The sequence below is a fragment of the Lissotriton vulgaris genome, chromosome 12 (assembly GCF_964263255.1).
Source record: "Lissotriton vulgaris chromosome 12, aLisVul1.2, whole genome shotgun sequence".
NCBI classification, from domain to species: Eukaryota; Metazoa; Chordata; class Amphibia; order Caudata; family Salamandridae; genus Lissotriton; species Lissotriton vulgaris.
In genome coordinates this window covers 414,453,477-414,477,999 of record NC_141700.1, presented here as the reverse complement: position 1 = coordinate 414,477,999, position 24,523 = coordinate 414,453,477, and the positions used below count along the sequence as shown (strand labels likewise).

At 44.8% G+C, this 24,523-nt stretch overlaps 1 protein-coding gene across 1 annotated transcript in view; it reads right to left on the bottom strand.

The window, feature by feature from the left end:
* The window catches only part of FTO (FTO alpha-ketoglutarate dependent dioxygenase), a 1,722,050-nt gene that overhangs the window by 809,383 nt on the left and 888,144 nt on the right, over positions 1-24,523 (bottom strand). The gene's annotated exons all lie outside the window — the stretch shown is intronic.

Sequence of the window (24,523 nt, the reverse complement as noted above, 5' to 3'; positions counted from 1 at the left end):
TCTTGTTGTGCACCTAAACATTGTTTTTGTTGTTAAATTAACAACACGGAATACACTCAACAATGACACATGCTGCCCACAGCCCCCGGGTGCTGCACTTAAGGTTTCAGCCCACACCTGCTTTTACACTAACAAGGGCATACAGTCAACAATGGCGGCCATCGCCCAGTCAGCGATAGCGGCCGCTGCCCACAGCCCCCCCCCCCCCACCGTGCTTTAATTCAAGGCTCCACGCCGACCTTTGCACTCTTGCTTCACAGAATTTCACAGATTGGATTCCCAAGCCAGTGCTGGCCCTGCGTGTCTATTTGTTCTTCTAGCCAACTCTGCTACTCACTTGTTATATTTATATCTCTTTGTCAAGAGTGTAATTTGTGGCCACAAGCCGGGCACCCAAGCAGCAGTAACAATGGCGACATCTTGCACGCGGCTTTTGCTGAGAAATAGTTGGTCTACAAATGTGAATTCTGAGAGCTTTGTGTGAAACGCGTTATTTATTTATTTAGAATGTTACATAGCGCACAGCTACCCCCATCGGGGGTGTCCCGGCGCTGGGAGCAGCATACATTCATGAGTGTCACTATGCAACTAAAGGTAGGTAAACAGCCAGGTTTTTAAATTGCGTCAAAATAATCATTCTGATTCTGTCAGACAAAGGGATAGTGGCGAGTTGTTCCAAGCTTGGCCCGTGATAACAGCGAATGCTCTTGCCCCATTCTTGAGCGGCGAAAACGGGGAGTACGTAGAAGGAAAAGATGGTTTGATCTAAGGGAGCGGGACGACTGGACATGCTTCAGTCTGGCTCAAAGGTAGGCCGGCCCCTGACTCTGCAATGCTCTATATGCCAGTCCCAGGGATTTAAACCGAATGCGGCTGGTCAGAGGTAAAAACAACAAAAACACAACGATCAGATAGGACCCAAGGGAATATTTAAAGACCAGGCTCTGGGAACATTCCCAACAGATACATAACAACAAAAGAGTGCCAGAGGGTCTATGGAAAAAGTGAGTTAACAATATGAGCAACCACTCAACAAAAAACTTTCTAACTGACTCAAAATGATGGTAATCAATGACACCCTAGTAGCTGGTCAAAGATGCCCATCAGCCACCACTCGGAACCGCCCTTCATCATTTGGGATTCCTTTCAGACCATCTACCCAGATGTATTATTCTAAGAAAAAAGGGAACCAAGATGGTAAATGGTCCCTTTAATCAAAATAACAAGTAGTATGGTCTTGCCACTCCTCTGTACTAGTGAGTGGTAGAACGTGAAGTGACTAATGAGGTGCAGTGCAAATAACTAAGTGGAATAAAAGGAAAAAAGAGAAGTGTATTAAAATTGGATAAGGGAGTAATGAATCAATGGACAAAGTAGTTCTTGCTTTCTTCAGGACCCAACAACAAATATTGCTAATGCAATCATTTAAAAGAAATTATAAGTGAAAAGTGACAATAAGAAGCCATATATAGAGACATGTACAGAGATCACCTGCAGTTTCTAGGGGATGAGTCTTGTCTGTTCTTACTGGGTATGTGTTTCACACAACTTGTAAGAAGTGACGACCTCACCCCACCTGGCAGTGGCTCAGGAGTAGAGTGAAGCACCGCTCTGTCCGTCAGTACTTCTAAGCCGGCATCTTAGAATACATCTGGGTAGAAGGTCTGAAAGGAATCCCAAATGATGAAGGGCGGTTGCGAGTGGTGACTGATGGGCATCTTTGACCATCTACTAGGGTGTCATTGATTAACATCATTTTGAGTCAGTTAGAACGTTTTTTGTTGAGTGGTTGCTCATATTGTTAACTCACTTATTCCACAGACCCGCTGGTCAGAGGTAGCCAGTGTAATTGTTTTAAATGAGGTGAAATTGAGTGACGATATGGAATGTTACAGATCATTCTTGCCGCCGCATTCTGCACTATCTGCAGATGTTTCATCAGATAGGCAGGTGCTCCAGCATACAGGCTGTTTGTGTAATCCAAATGAGATGTTATGAGGGCGTGGATAATGGTTCGTCGAGCATCCACATGAAGAAAAGGAAGAATTTTTCGGATCATGCGGAGTTTACCAAAACCTTATTTATTTGAGCCTTATTTATTTAATTTATTTAAGGTTTTTATAGAGCGCGTAGTCACCCAAGAGTATCCCAGCGCTATACCTCGTAATCCAGAGGGGAGGGAGAGCAGAAGAGTTGGGGGGGTTATGGGAAGAGGAGAGTTTTGAGCGATTTTCTAAAGCGGAGGAGGTTCCGCTCAGTTCTAAGTTTCAGAGGAAGAGCGTTCCATAACTTTGCTGTGTGAACCGAGAAGCGGCGACCTCCTGAGCGGGCTTTCTTCACTCTGGGAACCACAATGAGGTTTCCGTGGTCCGAACGGAGCGCTCTCGTAGGTCTGTAGGGGGTGATACAGTTCCTAAGAATTGGAGGGCCTTCGTTGTGTAGCACTTTGTGAGCCAGGCAGAGGACCTTGAATGCCACTCTTTCCCTGATTGGCAGCCAGTGCAGTTTCTTCAAAGCGGGTTTCGCAGAAGTTCTGGCCGGGGTGTTCGTAAGCATCCGGGCTGCGGCGTTCTGGATTTTCTGTAAGGTCTGGAAGGTGGCTTCAGGGGCTCCCAGATATATGGCGTTACTGTAGTCCAACCTGGACACAATCAGGCCTTGGACCAGCAGTTTCCGGGAGTTGAAGGGGAGGAGGGGGAGCACTTTCCTACATGACCTTAGAAGGCCGAAGCAGACGCCAGCCGTCTTCCTTGCCTGCGTTCTAAAGGTGAGATCTTTTTCTAACCATATTCCCAGGCTCTTGACTTCTGTCTTGGGGGCAGGAGGTTCACCAAGACAGGCGGGCCAGATGTTCGGGGGTAGAGAGGGTTCTTTTTGTCCCAGGAGTAGAATCTCTGTTTTTGACCCATTAAGTTTCAGGGCTGAGTCATTCATCCATTGGTGTATTTTGGAGAGACAGCCGTGTAAGTTGGAGGGTTCTTGCTTGGGGTGAGATAGAGTTACCACCAGCTGAGTATCATCAGCATAGCTGATGATAGTAACTCCAAATGGGGTGACCACGTCCTCCAGTGGGGCCATGTACACGTTAAATAACGTGGGGCTTAATGACGAGCCCTGGGGCACGCCACAACGAAGGGGGATGGTAGGGGAGCGGCTGTCATTTTCCCAGACTTGGAAGGAGCGTTGGCAGAGAAATGATGAGAGCCATTTAAGGGCTATGTCTTTCACTCCAATGTTTCGCAGGCGTTGAGTTAAAACCTGGTGGCTAACCGTGTCGAAGGCCGCACTCAGGTCCAGGAGGATCACTGCCACTGATCCTCCTGTGTCAAGAATGTCTCCGGCCTTCTCCACTGCTGCAAGGAGTGCGGTGTCGGTGCCCTGACCTGGTCGGAAGCCCGTTTGGGAGCTCTTGAGTAGGTGGTTAGTTTCAAGGAACTGTGAGAGTTTTTTATTTACTAATTTCTCCGCGACCTTGCCAATCCAGGGGAGGAGGGAGATGGGTCTATAGTTTGATAGGTCCTCAGCGTCTAGGGAAGGTTTCTTTAGAAGTCCTTTAACGACCGCCTCTTTCCAGCTATGAGGGACTTCGCCTTGGGAGAATGAGGTGTTGATCAAGTCGGTCAGCGGGGGCACTATGGTGTGGGTGATTTGTTTAAGGAACCGTATCGGTACTGGGTCACTGGGGGCGCCACTCTTGACGGAGGTGAATGTGGCGGCTACTTACTCCATGGTAACCGGGCCGAGTAATACCAAGTGAGGGGCAGAGGAATTCAAGGGGGAATCCATCTGCAGGGGGGGGACGTCATTATCTCCTTCAGTAAGGTCGGATTCGGCAGCAGGGAGAGAGGCGAGGATTTTCTTAATTTTTTCATCAAAGAAGGTGGCTAATTTGACACATTTGTCTTCCGCTGCTTATAGGATAGCTCATGTCAAATATGAATCCCAGATTCCTGGCCGAGTCCACCGGAGCAGGAGGGGGATTCAATTCAGGGGGCCACCACAATAGGGAAGGGGGGGATTTTTTTGATTAAAAAACAACACCTCGGTTTTGTCTGAGTTAAGCTTGAGAGTGTTGAGTGACATCCAGGCTGAGATGTTGCCGAGACTGCGGCGGAAGTTCAAAAAACTGGCTTCAGAGGGATCTCAAAATGAAAACACTAATTGTGTGTCATCAGCGTAAAATATCACTCTGACCCCACAAGATTCCGCCACTGAAGCCAGTGGTGAGACAGACATAGAAATACAGTGGGCTCAGGGACACCACAACTAAGCGGTTTCTTGCCCGAGACAAAAGGTTGGAGGAAGACCTGTTGGGTACAATCCCTTAAAAAGATCTGATCCAAGCCAGAGATGCCCTGAATCCCAATATAATACAGTCTCTCAATCAGTAAATCATGAGACCGTATCGAATGCCGTGGACAGGTCGAGCAGCGCTAACTTTGCTTCCTCGTCTGAGTCCACGCATTCGTGAATGGTCTCTGTTACCTCCAGAAGTGCAGACTCGGTACCATAGCCAGTTCTAAAACTGGACTGTGAGTCGTGGAGAAGTTGGTAGGACTCAATATAGTTGGAGAGTTGTTGCACAACTTTCTCCAGGATTTTGGCTGGTTTAGGCAGGAGGGAAATGGGTCTGTAATTGCTAAATACCAAAGGATCGGCTTCAAGTTTTTTTACGATCTGGATAAGCAAGGCCTGTTTCCAGGACACGGAGTAATAGCCAGTTTGTAAGGAGGTATTCCAGATCAGGTTCCGCTTAGAAGTGATAAGAGGTGCATTGAGTTTTATATTCAGGGGCTTACTTGGAGGATTTTTTTTTAAACCGTTAATTGCTGTTTTACTCTTTGGTAAAAACAATTGCTGACCGTCTGTCTCCACTGTGAAGGGGAGAAGCATTCTGTGGTAAGTGATAGGCCCTCGGAAATGGTTTGTGGTTCTATTTGCTTGTTTGAGGAAGCGTTGGCCTGGAGATCCTTAGTTGGCATTTTAAATTGGTAGGCAACAAATGGCGCACGTGGGTCAAATCCATTTTTTCATTAAACACAGTCAAATTCTATCAGCGCTTGATATTATGGATACTTTTTATGTAACTGTTGTCTTAATCGATTTTGACGTCAGTAGAGGTGAGGTCTCTATGTGCTGCTGAGAACTTAACTTTTTTCTTATTTGATTGTGCCTGGACACATACTACTGATGGTACCATAAAGCAACACGTTTTCTTCTGGAATCTGTCCACCTGCCCGTCTTTAGAAAAGAGTTACAGAAATCCATCTAATGAACACAGATCCTGCAATTTCGATCCGTAAACATTGTTTTTTTATTTACATTAACAACACAGGCGCACACAACAATGGCACCAGCCGCTCGAGGCCCCCTCCTGCCTCCAGGCGCCATGCTTTAGGTTTCAGCACAGCACCCTATTTAAATTAACAACACAGGAGCACACAACAACGGCGCCTGGCGATTGCAGCCCCCTCCCGCCCCGGGCGCCATGCTTTAGGTTTCAGCGCGGTGCCCGCTTTCACACTCGTTCAAGCAACTCGCATGGTGACATTCACTTTGCCAAACGCGGGCCCGTAACCAAGGCACACTAATACAGCCTGCAGCTCCTTCTGCTGCTTTGGACTGCTATTGGTGGAGTGCCACGCAGCACCACTTCACAGCGCCTCATGTCATCATTATGGACAGTGCTGGCTCCATTAATGTCTTATGTACTGGATGGCCTTACCAGTTCTACTATTACCCTTGCTCATATCCACAATCAAATAAACACTTATAATGCAATAGGTCTTGAATTTACAAAACTTTGACCTAATGGCATTGTAAATAACAATGCCTTTTATTTATGTGCACTTTGTACTTATTGTTGTTGCTTGCAGGTTTTCAAAACACATAAATAAAAAGCATTGTCATTTACAATGCCAATAGTTAAAAACCTCTAGACCTACTGCATTGTCAATGATTATTGCCTTTAAAGTCTGGGACTTGTCTTCCTGTTTTAACATGTAATAAAAAAGACTAATAGGTCCAGAATTCAAAGAAAAATCATGGACTAGAGAGCAGTCCATCACATATGGACATGCAAAACTTGGCAGGGCTGCATAGGTTTCCAATAGATGGAGAGTAAACTGAACATTCGTACAGTTATTGTGAAACTGTAGACGTACATCCAGTATATTTGGTCAATCAATCAATCAGTCGGGGTTTGTGAAGCATGATACTTACCCGCAAGGGTCTCAAGGTGCTCCGGATCAGTCGAAGAGCCTGATCGTGAGGGCCTTCCTGAACATGTTCAAAGTCGAGGAGCGTCTGATGTTCACAGGGAGCTGGTTCCAGGTTTGGTCATCCTCATTGATGAGCGTACTGAGACATTCCTACAGTCTTCTGACATTTTGGAGGCGCATTGGCTGTGTTTGACCACACCATGCCTGATGACAAGCGCACTGAAAGCAGAATACTATGGACTGGCCGAAGGGCACCTACAATTAAGTTGAGTTGCTGAGAAGTTGGACGCATGTATGGAAACAAACGCAAAGGTGCCATGCCACAGGAGTGGACCCATCTGTGATGAAGAGCGCCTGATGCTAAGGGGTGCAGATAAGACCTCCAACAAAGGGGATCACCAGAAGACAACTGTGCAGTGTGTGGGAAGATCTGAGGTGGTGACTGGTGGCTGAATAACTAACAGAGTATCATAAAGAAAGCATTCTACGTACTGCAATTTAATATACTGGAGAAAACATATGTACAAGAGGTAAAAAAATAACTAACTAACCGGATATCATAAAGAAAGCATTCTACGTACTGCAATTTAATATACTGGAGAAAATATATGTACAAGAAGGAAAGAAAGAAAAACAGCAGACGTTGTAAAGTATCAAAATGGACAGAATGGGCTAGGGCACCGTGTAACTAAGAGCTAGACGTATCAAGCGTTTATTTTGTCACAAACGCTGCGAATCGCAAAATAGCAGCGTTTGCGACAAAAAACGGGAAATGCGATTATAAAAAAACGCATCGCAAATTTAAGGAATCGCAAAATTTGCGATTCCTTAACTTTGCGTCAGCATTTAAGGAATCGCAAATTGTGATTCCTTAAATGCTATGCATCAAGCATTTCCAAATTTGCGATTTTCCCTTAAGAAATCGCAAATTACCACCAACTTGTAGTTGGTGGTAATTTGCGATTTCTTTTACAAATGCACTTTTTGAAATTTGTAAAGGTGGCATGTGACGCTCATACATGCCCTTAGGCATGTATGTAAGCCATATGCACACACATGTCAATTTCTGGGGTGCAGCAGGGTGTCCTTAAGACACCCTTGCACCCTTGAAATTATTCTTAATTTGCGATTAGCTAATTGCGAATAGCAAATTGAGAATAATTTCCCATTCCTTCTATGGGCCTCCTGGCCCATAGAAATGAATGGGAAATTATTCCTTAATTGCGATTAGCAATTTGCTAATCGCAATTAGGGATTTTAAGAAATCGCTAAAAATTAGCGAATTTCTACATACATACCATTTTGCAAATCTCAAAGAGCGATTCCTTAAAAATCGCTATTTAAGATTGGCTAAAGAGTATCTTGATACATCTAGCCCCTGGTCATTAAGACTAGTAAACATCTGTAATGCTTTGCATTACTTTGGCATTTTGCTTATTTCTTATCATCAACCCGTTTAATTCCTGTGTTATCACCTTTTGTCAGTTTTTCAGCAAGTAACATTCCAATGATGGCAAAAGACATGTTCTACCTTCCCATGTTTCTGGCAATACAATGAGAACCACGGATGCAACGATTAGCACGATTTGAAGCTCTTTGTAAGCGAGAAATACTCCTACAAATCTTGGCTAAGATGGTAAATAATTTACAACAGTTTTTGAAATTGGGGGTTGGTCGTGACACAAAGCCTAGGATGTGCTTGGGTGTCACAAAAAAGAAAAACATTTTGATCAAACACAAGTTAGAATTGACCTATACAAATATGTACGCAAGTTAAAATTGGCGAAAATTCATGCACGCAAAGCTACAAATATACCGGACAATGAGTGTGTATCGCAAGTGAGGAACAATGCCAGCTGGACAATTGAAGAAATACCAGATCTCCAAAGTATGTTCGGACTTCTGTATAATTCCAATGAAGAAGAAATAACTGAAACAGCTCATTGAACATCTAGACGTGAGAACAGACCAAAGGGTCAACAGTGGTTTGAAAAGAAAATCCCGATTTTGCCCAACACTGTCCCCAGGCAGCAGATTTGATCTTTTTTCAGACGCTAACATCGAAGAAACTGAGAAAATCCCACCTACACGCAATATGTGTAGAAGAGAAAATCTAACAACCAAGGAAAGAGATGCAATAAGGACATTAAAGGAAGATGCAAATCTAATAATAACACCCGCTGACAAGGGGGGGTAACATAGTCCTCATGGACATCCAGGACTATGTTAATGAAGCAATGCGCCAACTAAATGACTCTAGAAATTATTGCAAAATGGATAGCAACCCGATCAATAAGATGACATTGCAATTAAACGGACTCCTACAAGATTGGCAAAACAAAGGATTGCTAAATGACGATGAATTCAAGTTTCTTTCGAACGACTTTCCAGTAATGCCTACCATTTACTTCCTACCCAAAATTCATAAGACACTCATAAATCCCCGGGTAGGCCGATTGTCTCATTATGTGACAGCCTCTATGAGAACATATCCCAATATGTTGATGTATTCTTGGCACCCATTGCAAAGAACATGAGCTCATACATCAAATATACATATACATTTATCTCAGATTTGCAGATTCAGTTTCAAGTCTGTGGATTGTGAATTCAAAGGTAGATCCACAAACTTTGAAACACTCAATATCCGTGTTCTGTTGCTTTTTTTGGCAATTCATGGAAAATAGTTACATTAAATAAAAAAATCACCGTGAACGTTCTGGACCCGGTGCTGGCTCAAGGCATGGCATTTAGCCCAACGGTGCATGGCAGACGCCAGGTAAAGCTGGTTCGGTGACACAGGGCTGGTGCAGAACTTAACCTTAGGACAGGCCCTTCTCGCACATACCACTATGCAGAGATTATTAAGTGGAACAGAGATAGACACTGGGACTGACCACAAGCTTACTGCGCTCATGGTGGGTGTCCAGTTCCGAAAGGCTGTTCACAGCTTGTACAGTTCAAAGAGGCAGGTGCAGGGCCTGAACCTAGATCCCACTAAGAATAGTTTTTTGCCCAAGATAGCATCGGCTCATTCCCCTCCTTACCCAAAGGAGAGGAGGGCTCCCAATGTTCAAGAGGTTATAATGTTTTTCTTTGAGCAAGTAATTCACAAACATCAGGAGTTTTAAAATATTATAAAGATATCAAGTGATGCAAATATTTAGAGCAAAATTGTGAGGAAGCCATGCTTTTGGGACAAGGAAGGTGCAGTAAGGCCTTTGAAACAGCACGCTGCTGCTTTTCGAGTAGGACCACATAATACAAATATCACATACATACCAACTCTCTTCCACTACCTCCTTGAGTGAACTATGCCATAACCCTTGGGCAAGTTTCTTAATCCAGACCCTCCCAGCCCTTAGACGAGACTTGAAAGGTCAGATAACACCAAGGCCTACTGCAAAACCATGAACTGTTTTCCTGCAAATGGGAAAAGCAAGTGGAAGTAGGCAATATTTACACTATATCGTCCCTTAGGCAAGGGTTGTCAGATAAGCAAGTCCAGGAAGAGTTTATTTTTTAATACTATGTAAAGACCAGAGGGTATGTTTAACACCAACTCGAGCCATGACCATGCCAGGTGATGAAGTTGAGATCCTTTACTGTTTTAGATCTTTCCTCTTCTAGGAAGAGATCTCTCTAACTGGGCAGTCCAAGACCTGGCCAATAATACATCGTGCAGCATCATCTCTTCTGCTGCTTCATTTATTTATTTCCTTTTCCTATCCATGTTCATTGGCCTTGGGAGTGTGGGTGTCAAGTGGCATTTGAATGCACACACACATCTAAGCAGTATATGGGTTTTTTGGTTTTTAAAAACGTTTCCAGTATTTACAATCCATTCTCCCAATCTGTTCATTGATCACAAACATTTACAGACTATAAATACCACTGGAACATGCATACACAGTAGTCGAGGCGGGAGGCTATTAATTCTTGGATAACCATTTTCATGCCGATTTTGGAATAAAGGGAAAGATTTTGTTTAACATTATCATGATATAATAGCACCTAGCAGTCACCTATTTGATGTGGGCTTTGAATAGCAAATCTTTTCAAAAATCACACCCAGATTATGTTCGGCATTGACAGCTTGAGTCACCAACCCCAATTAATCAGGCCATCAGATTTGTGACTAAATATTTGACGAACAAATATCAATACCTCAGTCTTGTCTACATTCAGTCTTAGACAGTTCATACTCATCCAAATGTGGACTTCTTTCAAGGAGCTCTGAAACTTGTTGGCTACCACAAGTGAATCATGCCACGAAGCCATATGATTGTACAATCATATGGCTTCGTGGCATGATTCACTTGTGGTAGCCAACAATCAGTTCAACTTTGTTCAATCTGTGCAACGGTACCATGCACAGATTGAACAAAGTTGAACTGAGCGACAATCTATATGGAACCCCACAGGTAAGGGACAATGGTTGTTATCTAAATAGCATACATGATTTTGCTACCGAAAGAAGGTATTTAACTTATAATTCTGACAAAGGAGAATATTTATGGATTACCGTATTTTGGGAAAACCTGTGCCCCTGCAGCTAATGTTAGTTCGATATCCGGTAGTGTATCCAATGGAAAGTCGTGGTAGATATCTTTAATCTTATTTTGACAGGTACTTGCTAGTTGACTACACCTATCTTGCGATGGTGTAGTAGCAGATTTGGATAAGGGTCCAAAAACCGCCTTCTACGCGATTCTCTGAATTTTTTATTCGAAGAATGATTTGCATATGGCTGTTGCCTTTGGGTTTGGCTGTCCGTATTGGAGCATGACCATGACTCCTTTGATTATGGTTGCTCCACCTTGGGAGAGGCATGGTGCGGGGGAAATGAAGGACTGGAAAGTGGCCTTGAGCGGTTGTCAGTGGCTGGGACTTTTGCAACTATTCCACCTACCACCTTTTATGATTTAATGTAACAGATTCATACATACCATTCAAGTACATGAAATTCAGTGAAAAGATAAACTAGTTCTGTATAAAAGAAGCCGTAATAATGACTGCAGCAAAGAAAAACATATAAATAAGGAAAAATGTAGATTAATAAACCTGATCTACAGTTTTTTTTATTGTATCGTATGCTTGATCTCTCTCGCAGGTCAGCGCTGAAATTGTTAATCCTCATCTCTGCCTGAAAATATTTTCGCATTTTTCTGGCAATGGGGTTTCTAGCTGTCCGCAGTGTATTTCTGGCCTCATTGAAAACCATTTATTCTAATTCCCATTGACAGCACGCGCCTCTGAGCCGCGCGCTGTCACTGCCTTCGCTGAAAATGTCCAGCTGATGTATTAGAATTTCCGGCCACAACCAGCACAATGCACATTTCTTTCCTCCTTGGAGTCTATGTTGGCATGACGATCAGGAGTGAGAAAATGTAAAGTGCAAGCAACATGTGCAGGAAAAGGTGGAGGAAATCAACATTATAATCTGCAGAGACGGCCAGTCATAATACCTGGTTTAAAAAGCAATTGCATTGAAATCTAATAAACGCTTTGTTTAATCGGGATCATTTGTGGCGTGGAAGTTGCGCGCAAAAAAATCACAAATGCATTCTTTGAAATACGAGTAAATACCACTGATAAACACGATGTGCCACAAGGAATTAATTAGTAAGCTTGGTCGGGGTGTAACTCATCTGTAGACTGGGCAGGTCAAAGAAATGGCTCACTCCTTAAACAACTGTGGTTGAATCGCCCCAAAAAATCAACACTAGATGAAGTTCAAACTATTATTATGGCGACATTTTCCACCACCACAGAGGGAATTCAGCTGGTTACAATGGAGACTTTCTCCTAGTACCCACCAGGGGCGGCTCCTCAGCTAAGGCGGAGGAGCATTGCCCTACTGCTACAGTGCAGCAGTAAAAGAAAGGAAAAATTAAATGATAATAACGCAATGTTATTATCATTTTATTCTTCCTTGCAGCGGCAGCATGAGGGCGGGGCAGAGCTGCTTTGCTCACAGAGCAGGGGAAGTGTGGTGGGCACACTAAAGTGTGCATGATGCTTTGATCAGCCCTCTTGGGTCGGCCAAACAGTCATGCGCACTTTAGCATGTTCTCCATGCAGGCTGCATGGAGAACATGCCCAGGCCCTCAGTCCCTGTCTGAGCGCCGAACCACAGCGCTCAGACTAATCACAAGGTGTCATAAAGTGTTGTGATTGAATTAGGGGCGCCAATCACAATGCTGTGTTGTGATTGGCTCTGGGGAGTCTAGCTGCTTCTTGTTTGGCAGAGAAGAGATGACGACTGACAGAGCAGCAAGGATGTTAGTGAGTTTTTCATTTGTTTTATAATTATACCTCCTTACCCCCTCACTCCCGCCCCATCACCCGAGATCCATGCTGGCCGCCACTGTCAATATGTAAAAAAAACAAAAAAAACTGACGATAATCCAGAAACATCTGCTAACAAAGGAGTGGTCCAGTCGTTCATTCACATCAGCACTGGCACCGAAGTGCATTCCTTTTCAGGCAGCCGTGTAGGTAGATAATCAGGGAGAAATGCACTCACTCACAGTACCGGAGGGCCAATGGATAAAATGGCTGACTCCTTCCCCATGTTGTTTGCTGCAGAGGGCAGAAGTAAAATGTGAATGGCACTTGAAAGGACGAATGAGTGGAGCGGGCTGACCCAAAGCCCCAGTATGTATGTATATACCTATGCATTTTCATAATGATTTTTTTAGAAAGCCAGACTTAACAATCAATTTGCTGCTATAGTTATCTTCAAAAGGGCATGAGTAAAGTAACTTATACATTGATATCAGATGGGCTTAAAGTTTCAGAAACACAAAGAAAAGCAGTACTGTATCTAACAGGAAACAAATGCAAATCAGAAGTAGAATAAGTTATCTCTATTCAGTTTTGTCTGCTGGGTGCTTGATGAATGTGTATGTATGGGTATATGTGAGTAGAGATTGAGATGGTGGATGATTTGATTTTATGAATTTATTGATGTCATTATTTATATTTATATATAAAAAATCTATTATGAAATTAACCTTGAATAATAAACATTTCTAATTTTTATATCACGGTTTATGTTTCTTTTTCAAAGCTTGTACGTGCTTTCAGTTCTGTCATGTGTATGAATAGTTGTTTAGGATTTTTTTATTATTGATTTTTATCCCTGCCCCAGGAACCCGAGTTATGAGCAGGGGAACCCCTTTCTTTACATTATTGCACCATTGATTTAATACTTTAAAGTTGTCCTGACTAGGCCTGTTTCCCATTCTGCATAAACTACTTTTCTTCATTTCTGCTTGCATGACTTTTTCCTTGCAGGTGTGTTCCAATAGATTGTTCGTTAGAGAATAGATACAACACTGTAGTAGCGATAGAGAGAGAGCCTGAGAGTTAGACCTTGACTAGGAACACGGAGAGCCAGATCATTAACTTAATAGTCTTATTCAGCAATGTTACAAGATGGCCTAGCTGACCAAGGACGATGACGTTCCCATGTTCAGTGTGGGACATTTCGTAAATGTTGCAGCTTACAACGTGAGAAGGAAAATGAATAATGAAACCTCTGATGATGCGAACAGAGGGGTGTTACCTCAAAGACTCTGGTGGAAATAGCTAGTGTTCACGCTGTCTGAGTACACGGCCACTTTTCTTGGACTTTGAGACGTTTAGACCTCTATGCTTATTCCCTTTGATTCTTGCTGAGTGTTGCTTAGGCTAAACACTTAAATTCCCCTGACCCAAGAAGACTCTTGGCCGAGCTTCTGAGATGCTGCGACCATCCTGTACTTCCCTTACGTACTTTACTTCATGAACATTTCTGTATTTCTCTGGTTTTCTGCATTTCCCTGAATTTTGAGATCTCCTTCGATTATTGAACCATCCTCTTACTTTAGACTTTAACTTAGGCAATTCTAGATTTTACTTGTATAGAGAGAACCAGAAACTCTTCTTTGCCCACCAAATCTTTTGTATTGCTATGACCGAACTCCTGGTTTGTCTCATATTGGTATGCCTAAACATCTTTAGGAGGTTGGGCTTCCCAGATGTTATTCTGTACCTTTATAGCCTAGTGCTACAATGTGAATACCTTAACTTGACTGCTAACTTGTAATTAACCTTCTTAACTATAGTTACTGTTTCCTGGTCCTCATTGTGAAGCCAAATGGGTTACGCTATTAATTGAAATTGACTGATGAATTGTTCACTCCCATCATCTCTCAGGCAGGAATAGAAGGATTCATTGGAGGACAAATGGTATGAGGGTTGAATGAGAGTGCTGGATCAACTCCATTTGCATACAGAGAGAAAAGTGGAGCTTCAATATGTATTTCCTTCCAGAAATATTGGCAATTCTATCATTTAGACCAAATCAATGGGATGCAATACTCCCAGTGGAAGTTTAATTTAGTGGCTCATCTAATAGCAATTCTAGAAATGACCTACCGCCTTACTGGAAGTCTGTATACTTGTATCTATCTCAGAAAAAAAGTGAAGTAAAAAAATAAAACATCTTACCTGGTTTTGTCAATAAAATTGTGTCAAATATCCCACCTTCTGCCACTAAATCGCTCAATTACTCACTCTTTACTGCCATTACGGAAGCCAACTTTAAGAAAGTTGTATTGATCCATATTTCAAAAGCAATCCCTCAACCAAGAAAATCTATAGAACTATCACCAAATTGAATGGCCCCTCTTGCTAGTTAAGATTTTAGAGAGGCTAGTGGTGCCCCTATTACAGGATTTACCACCTGCTGTTTGACTCTCATGAACCCCGGTCTAGGTCCATCAGTGGAAATGAAGCTGTTTTTGTGACTCAGCACAAGGAAGTGTTGGGTAAGGCGGACAAGAATGAGTGGTTCATTTTCATGTTTTATTGGATCTCTATTGCGTTCAATTTCTTTAACTACTACTGGTTGCTTTGGAACGCTGGTGGCTTATAAAGTTCAGCAGGAATGGTTCAACTGAGCAGCCAATGAATGAAAGAAAAAAAACTGAAGACTTGTAATTATTAGTTAAACTTCATCTTACATTGTAATATAACACCATGCAGTGGTGATGACAATGCATCTTTGTAGTCAGCCATACCAGTAGGAATAAAGCTCATAGGTCAGCGCCTACGATAAGGGAAAGAGACAGGAAGAAAGTGGTAGGCTCGGACCACTTGCCTGTCATGGGTTCAGAGCATCCAGCTCTTCCTCTCGGGTTGGCTTGCAACTACAGAGAGTGGTACCTTTTGTAAATGTGTGCGTGGACCATCCATAAATGGGGAGGGGGTTCCCACTAGAGGTTTCCATTCTCCACACAAAAGTATTTGGATGTTCTGGAGTCAGAAATGGGATCTGTGTGGGACTACTGCACCCTTTGAATCTGGCAAAGCAGGGAGTAGCACATAATGTTACATACTTTCCTGGATGACAAGCCATCCCGAACCAAATAAGAACAATTGAGGCAGGAGGGAAGCATGATTCGTCTCTACAGCCACACTATAATTATTCTATGTAGCGGAGAATGGGGTTTCTACATATGTACGGGATACTGCCCGTGATATGGATTGTGACACTAGCCCTGTGGTTATCAGATCTTGGAGTAAGGAAAAGGATCTCTTCCTTGGGCGACTGAAAGCCCTTGGGTCAAGGAACTCTTCTTCCTCTTGGCTCTATATTAGTAATAATAAGGTGTTCTTACACAGCATTTGCAAGCACAGACTTGCAGTTTAATTGTGCAGCAAACAGAAAGTGATGAACAAGCCTAGTTCAGTGCTTAATTTGTGTCAGTTCTAGCAGGCGACGGGATCCGGCGGCATCCATTTTTGGGGACCGGTACTTATTTTCCATAATCAACAGAAGATAGGACACCAATGACAACAGGAAAAAGCAGTCATAGAAAAGAACTTGCGAGAGTGAGAAAAAGAGTAGGAAGTGTAGGCTGATGGAAGAGAGAAAGGAGGTTGAATCAAGGCTAGACAGCGTTTGTATTTGGCAACGTCGGCCTTTGGCAGGACCATGCTCCCAAGTAAAACTTTGGCTTCTGTGCATATTACCAGGGCTTTAAGTGGGCTGGACCCTCCAGGTCTCAGACCCGGAATTAATTGAAAACAGACCTTGAAACAGGTTCCTATCAGGCCCTATATTCATGTCCTTAACTTAACTGGAAAAATACGGATTGATTTCTAAACAATGAATGTAGAAATTGTTAAGGTAATCCATCTTGTTCCTGTTTATATTTCACCAGCTTTACTTAATCTTTCTTTGCCTACAGAGTGTTTGCTTTTTCCTGGATGTTGTGTTATGGCATGTTATTTTGCAGGCAGCATTTTATTATAGTATAGTGCAGGGGCGGCTCCTCCGCTAAGGCGGAGGAGTGTCATACCATTGCTCTCAGCGCAGTGGAAAAAAGTAAAATAAAATAACATTGCTATTATCATTTTATTTTTCATAGCTACGGGGCTGGGTTAGGGCGGAGCTGGTGTGACAACCTGGGAGCAGGAATAGATGGTGCGCCTAAGTGTGTATGACGGTTTGGCTGGCTGTCTTAGGCCGACCGTCTTAGACCGGCCAAACAGTAATGCGAATTTAGCATGTTCTCCACCGGGCTGTAATACACAGCCTGGGTGGAGAACATGCATAGGCTCCCATTCCCCATCTAGTCACTGAACTATGGCACTCAGACCAATCACAGCGCTGCATTGCAGCATTGTGATTGGCTTAGGGAAGCGTGTGTGCTTCCTGGTTCCGGGACTCACCAGGAAGAGAAGATATGACGGAGAAGAGACGGCAGTCGTGAAGAGATTTTTTTTATCATTTGTTTTTTACACCCCCCCCCAGTCTTACCACCCACTTTCCCTGCCAGCCGCCACTAGTATAGTGCATACTTGGAACTGCCCATACTCCAGATCTTTGCAACAGGTCTCGATTGAGAGTTCTGGGGCAGGGCTTAAAGGCAGCGCAAATTTTTCATAGTGTTAGTAAGTCAATCAAAACATTTTCAATATTAACAACAAAATCATTGTTGTTACTATTTATCTTGAACAGCTAAAAACCACTGACAAAGCCAATAGTTCAGGCTGTTTTTATGTGTATGTGAGTTGGTGCATTATATATCTAGATGCAACAGAAAGATCAGAGAGCCTCCAGAATTCTGGAGTGGCACACTATGGAAATCACAGAAGTTTAGTTTATGTGTTTAAGCCACGCCCTTAACTACGTAGGCCACGCTGTCTTAGAGATCCCCCACTTTTTTCAACCCACTTAAAGCTCTGCGTATTAGTTTTATTTTTTAATTATTTCATTCCCTCGCTCAAGGCACTTTATCAATCAACTCTGGAAAAATATAGGCTCAGCCAGCCCTGTCAGGATTCAAACGTGTTGCCCTCAGGATTCAAATGTGTGGCCCTCAGGTTTCACATGGGTCTCTGCTGTACTATCTTATCCCACTGAGCTATTTTACTGAATCTGCTTTCAAAATGTAAGAATAGGAACTGGTTCTCCCTACTGAAAATGCCACTGCACTTGTATAATTCAGAACTTGAAAAAGAGTAAATGTAGTCGGTGGAGGAAAATGGTCTAATCATGAAAGAATTAGGAATGGTCTCATTGGTTAGATTGAAGCTCTGGTTTTCTAGCCACACAGGAAAGAAGATTGGAAAAACTGCCAATAGAATTTTAGCAATAATTTAATATGCAATCACGCTTTGCTGAGCAGGACCAGAAAAATGTTTCAGCGAGTCACAATGTCCTCTAATACGTGTGCAAGAAAACACTGTGTTGCATCTTTTTCTATTTTTTTTTTTAAATGTGAGAACAGAGATCAATACATTCTAGCTGCTCTTGCAAATCTGGCTAAAAGCACTTTTCGGAGAGGGCAGCTTTATCTTTTCGGTTGACATTTTTTGTTGAGCTCATGAGGCTATAAATAAAACTCCCTAATACATGTCACAGACGCAGGCCGAGATTATCACAACTTTCTAGTGCCTTGTTCCGCTAATGGATTTCACCTCGTCCCCGGCGCGGCGGCGTAACCTTAGCCATCGACAAAAGTGGGCGCTCTAAGCACTCAAGATGTTTGCAATACAGTAGAAGTGGCTTTGCACTTTGAGATCTTCGGGTGACTGAAAGGTTACCCCCTTAAAGAGCCCCCCCCCCCCAAGCCGCCCCTTCTCATACTTTGTCAGCCAAACATCAATAGCGCGCGGCCTGAAGTGGGCCTGCCATGCAGACTGGATTATATGAAGTGTAAAACATTCGCAAGAAAGAGCTTTTGAAAGGAAGCGGGAAAAAGAAATCAGCTCGTGAGGGGAGCCAGATGACAGGGCCGGCCCCTGGCCAGGGAGTGTGTTTGAAAACATTGTGAGGACATGAAAAGAGCATGCCTTTTGTTTCCAGGCCACAGTGTGTCTTTAGCTCGGCTGCGGCCTGCATGGCTGAACATGTGTTTTCTGCACAAGAAATGAAGCAGAAAGCTTCTTTGTTCCCCTCCCCTCCTTTATATGGCGCCCCCTTCTGCCATTTTGGTCAGTCCCGCGCACTGGTTTCTCCAGACACTTAAACTCTTGAGGACTGTCACAGAAGTACATGCATCAGTGATAATTTACTATAGCTTGACTGTGAGGAGGGCACACACCGCCGCCCTCCACGCTGAGGTAGCAAATATGTTTTCTTAATAGAAATGTCTGTCATTGTCTCCAAAAACCCGACGGGCAGACAGCTATAAAAATCAAAGTTTAATCCCAATAGTGCACCCAAATCAACAATAGATCACAATGCAAAAAACAAACAAAAAAAGTCCAAAAAGCAAGACAATTTTCTACAGAGTATAAGATCAGGAAACAACGGATTTTAACACCACATGCACGCAATTACATTTGGAATGCCCAGTTGACCAAGTGATGTCATTCGAAACAGTATATTCAGTAGTTTCAGGAAATATACGGCACAGGTGAATACAAGTGATTGTAAATATATGCATTCACGCGCGCAGCCTCTGGTAACCCATTTCCAATTCTTGGCTCTTATTTTCATTACCATGCTTGTGTGTCCTAAAATTATCATCGAATGCCCTATGTACACAACCCATATCACAACTTCTGATTGTTTTTGCAATGAAGTATTCCATACCACACAGGATTAAATATGCAAAAACGGCCTGGAGTATGTACTAATTCAAACTTATCTAACTTTTTGTTCTCTCTCCCCTATCTTTAATTCCTGATGCTACAAACTAACATTAATCATTTAACTTTTAGATGGTATAGCGTGAAATAACGTACAGTGTCTGTTTTTTCTTTTAACCCATTCTGTCTTTTTTATGCGGGTAATCCAAAATTCGTTGCAACTAAGTGACGAGAGATGGCAGAGCTGACCTCGGTCCCGAGGCCAATGGACTTCCAAGTGTTATCTGTACAAACATGCAACCAATCGTCACAAACTCGGAAGATCTCGTGCAAAGTTGGCCCGTGAGGATTAAAGAAAGTTGTTAAAAGGTTCACACCCTTCTGGAGGAAATACGGACTCTTCCCTGAGCAAGCTTAAAAAACACTTGTAAGGAGTGCCATTCACCTAACTGCATCGGTTCACACACAATGGATATTTTCATCATATAGTCTCTTCTTTTATATAGCTATATGGTTAGAAATACATATTTTGATTTATTGTGTTACCCTGGTTTCGTAAATGCAACCCTTGTTAGTTCGACAAAGTCAATCTTGCTGTGCATAGAGACAACTGACTGCCTATGGGGTGGGTGTGGAACCTGGTTGCAGGGTGTTTTGAAATAGTGAAATATAAAAACAACATAAGAGCTGGGTGATGTATCATAAAAATAAAAAACACTGAAAAGTATTTACTTTTCTTTTGTTCATAAGACCCCCCAGCCCCTGATTACTGAAAAATAAAACACAGTTAAAGTGACAATATGGTTACAAAACAAAACCTATAAACCACTGACTTTGGATAGTTATGGTGAGATGAAAACACAAGCAGGGGGGCTCCTCCACGTTGGTAGAGGAGCGCCATCCCACTGCTTTCTCGCAGTTCGAGAAGCAGAAAAATAAAATGGTGCAATTACCATTTTATGTTTCTGTTTCTTGCACTGCGAGAAAGCAGAAGAAGGGTTTCATTGGGGGCGGACGGGTCGGAGAGGAGTGGCTAGCCCAATGTTGTGGGCGCTGACTGTTTGGTCGGCCCTTTGCCGCGCTCCGTTCCGCTCTCCTTCTGGTTTTTTTCCCCTTGTTTCTGCTTCTCCCTGGTGGTCCAGTGGACCCCTTTTCTCCTTTGCCTCGCTCTGCTCTCCTTTATTTCCACTCGTTTTTGCTTCTCCCTCTGTCATTTTCTGTTCTGCACACTCTCTGCTTTCTCTAATTTTTCAACTGTTATTTTAGCACACCTGTAGCACCGCCAAGACCACGGACCCAGTGCAACCCACCCTCAAGAACACACCTGAACCGAAGATCCTGCAATGCATCCTCCTCAACGTCCGATCCCTCCACAAACACGCCACCGAAATCTAAGACATCCTCGACAGCACCACCCTGGACGTAGCATTCCTCACCGAAACATGGACCAACACCTCGTCGGGACCGGACATCACCATCGCCATCCCCCAAGGATACAAGATCTAGAGGCAGGACCGCCCCAACCACCCGGGAAGAGGAATCACCATTGTCCACAATTCCACTCTCCGCCTGAGTACACTCCCAGACGAGCCCACAGATCTGATGGAACACCTTCACTTTAATATACTGGCCAGCCCTACCACCATCCTCAGAGGAACCATCATCTATCAACCCCATGGACCCCGCAGACCTTTTGTCGACTCATCACGGACATCTTCTCCCCGCAGGCCATCGCATTCACCAACTACACCCTGTTGGGAGACCTCAACTTCCACCTCGACAACCAACGGGATCCCAGCACCGCATCCCTCCTGGACAACCTCCACAACATTGGACTCCGCCAGATCATGGTGGGAGAAATCTGCTACAAAGGCGGGACTCTGTTTAAATAGATAGCAGGTGTTCTAAACCACGTTGTCACTGTCTTTCCTGTGAATGGCTCTAAGATAAAGGATTTACCTCCGAAACGCGTCGAGCTTGCTAGAGTGTCGGTTGGGAGGGCAGGAGCCTGCTGCAGGCCCTTCTGTATGGGGACATGTGATCGAGAGGGCTTTCCCACAGAGGGCAACCCTGTTTGTTTGGATTAATGCAGCTTGGCCCAAGTGGCAGGATTGCCCGCCGCACCAGTGCGGACCTGCGAAGTTGGGATCACCCGGCTTGCACAAGGGACGAGAACACTCAACAGAGGGTGTTGTGTACAAAAGCAGCAGACACAACACCTCCGTTGACATTGACCCATTTGGAATGCACATTTCTCACAAGTTGTCATCGGCAGCACCCACTGGGGTTTGATATTGGTTTGCACTGCAATAACCACATTGCCTTCCGGCATATGCCAGAGTAGGCGGGAGAAATCTGCTATAAAGGCGGGACTCTGTTTAAATAAATAGCAGTTGTTCTAAACCACGTTGTCGCTGTCTTTCCTGTGAACGGCTCTAGAACACGGGTACTCAAAGTACGTCCGCGGGCCGCCAGCGGCCCGGCAAGCCTTCCTTGCCGGCCTGCGGACCTTGCAGACAAATTACCTGTGTTTAAAAAAAAAAGTGTCTGCAAACACTGCACACCGCGACTCTGAGAGACTGCTGCTCTGTGGGGGCCCGGGCATTCCAGTGATAGTCAGAGTGGAGCTGCAGGGGCGCTAAGAGGTGAAATACAAAAGCCTCATTAACATACAAATGGTCTTTTAAAGACCTGTGAAATGCTCGGGTGTGCGGCTGTGCCCGGAAACTATCTTAGCCCAGGCAGGGAGAGATGAAGAGCGTGACAGAGGGAGGTAGAGGGAGGGAGACAGAGGGAGGGAAAGGGAGTGAGACAGAGGGAGAGCGAGGGAGGGAGTGAAAGGGAGGGAGAGCGAGGGAAAGGGAGGCAGAGGGAGAGCGAAGGAGGGAGTGAAAGGGAGGGAGAGCGAGGGAGGGAGGGAAAGGGAGAGAGACAGTGGGAGAGCGAGGGAGGGAGTGAAAGGGAGGGAGAGCGAGGGACCGAGGGAAAGGGAGGGAGGGAAAGGAAGGCAGACTGAGGGAAAGTGAGGGAGGGAGGGAAAGGGAGGCAGACAGAGGGAGAGCGAGGGAGGGAGGGGGAGGGAGAGGGAGGGAAAGGGAGGCAGACAGAGGGAGAGCGAGGGAAAGGGAGGCAGACAGAGGGAGAGCGAAGGAGGGAAAGGGAGGGAGAGCGAGGAAGGGAAAGGGAGGCAGACAGAGGGAGAGCGAGGGAGGGAGGGAAAGGGAGGCAGACAGAGGGAGAGGGAGGGAGGGAGGGAAAGAAGGGAGGGGAAGGGAGGCAGACAGAGGGAGAGCGAGGGAGGTGGAGGGAGGGAGACAGGGAGGGAGGGAGAGCGAGGGAGGGAGGGAAAGGGAGGCAGAGGGAGAGCGAGGGAGGAAGGGAAAGGGAGGCAGAGGGAGAGCAAGGGAGGCAGAGGGAGAGCGAGTGAGGGAAAGCGCAGGAGAGGGAGGGAGAGCAAGGGAGAGCGGGAAAGGAGGCAGACAGAGGGAGAGCAAGGGAGGGAGGGAAAGGGAGGGGAGGGAGGGGGAGGGGAGGGAGGGAAAGGGAGGCAGACAGAGCGAGGGAGGGAAAGGAGGGAGGGAAAGGGAGGCAGACAGAGGGAGAACGAGGGAGGGAAGGAAAGGAGGGAGGGAAAGTGAGGCAGACAGAGGTAGAGCGAGGGAGGGAGTGAAAGGGAGGCAGACAGAGCGAGGGAGGGCAAGGAGGGAGGGAAAGAGGGAGGGAAAGGGAGGCAGACAGAGGGAGAGCGAAGGAGGGAGACAGACAGAGACAGACAGAGGGAGGGTGACAGAGGGAGACAGACAAAAGGAGGGAGGCAGAGGGAGACAAACAGAGGGAGGGAGACAGACAGATGGAGACAGAGAGAGGGCGACAGACAGAGGGAGGAGGGAGACAGAGGGAGGAGGGAGACATAGGAAGGAGGGAGACATAGGAAGGAGGGAGACAGAGGGAGGAGGGAGACAGAAGGAGACAAAGAGTGGGAGACAGACAGAGGGAGACAAAGAGAGGGAGAGGGAGGGAGACAGAGGGAGACAAAGAGAGGGAGAGGGAGGGAGACAGACAGAGGGAGGGAGACAGAGGGAGACAGACAGAGGGAGACAAATGGAGAGGGAGGGAGACAAAGAGACTGAGACAGAGAAAGGGAGAGGGAGGGAGACAGAGAAAGGGAGAGGGACAGAGGGTGACAGACAGAGGGAGGGAGGAGGGTGACAGACAGAGGGAAGAGGGTGACAGACACTGAAAAAATGATGGTTTTAATCAGGTTTACAAATACGGTAAAAGCTTGTGTTTGAAAACCAAACAATCCTCTGAAATTCACAACTATTTTACTATTTTTTACTCAGCTAATTAACTTTCGCCTCCGACATGCCCTGCTTATGACCTCATATATTAAATCACTTATAACACGTTAAAATATATTAATATTGACATCTTAAATTACATCACTGATGATGGCATACAATTATTCTGACACCGTCATTTAGGGTTTGTGGACTTAAAGCAATTCAACTCACTACACCCGTGGACAATTTTGTATTCACCATAATGGAATTACCCTCTTAAAGACTTTACATGATACAGAATTTTAAGTCACAGATAGGCCTGGGCCATCAACTCCCCTCCCTTCACGATGTCTGCAGAATTTTTTGCACTCCGCGGAGCTTCCAGAGTACTGAAACGTGAAGCAAAGTTTTTTCCCTGCTCACGTACGCCAACAGTAAGTTGGCGAGCGTGAGCGCAGAAAATCCAAAGCTAGACTGCTTCCCAGCGAGATTTCTCTACGAGGACGGTCGCCGATGGTTGCCACCACTCGGATTGAGAAACCTTCCATTTGCTTTGAGGAAGCTGCCGTTCGAGTAGAACTTCTACTACAGCGGCAGAAAGAAGCTGCGCCTTCTTGAGCTGCGCCTGATGCTGTTCGTGCTGATTTAACAGTGTGGGACAAAGATTCAGAGCTAAAAATCAGCCAGAACGGCATGAGGTAACACACTGTGCGGCTCACATAACTCTGCATAGCTTGGAAGAGTTTTTTTGTCACTTCGCAGAGTTCCGCTACACAAAACTCTTCAAACACTTGAAGGAAGTGGCCCATTTAGGGTCACTCGGGTCACTCGCAACCACCTCTAAGCCTTCCATACCAAATGTAGAGTCGCTCAGACAGTAGAGAATACAAACCAATATATGTTTATTCTCCGTCTGCCCAGTCT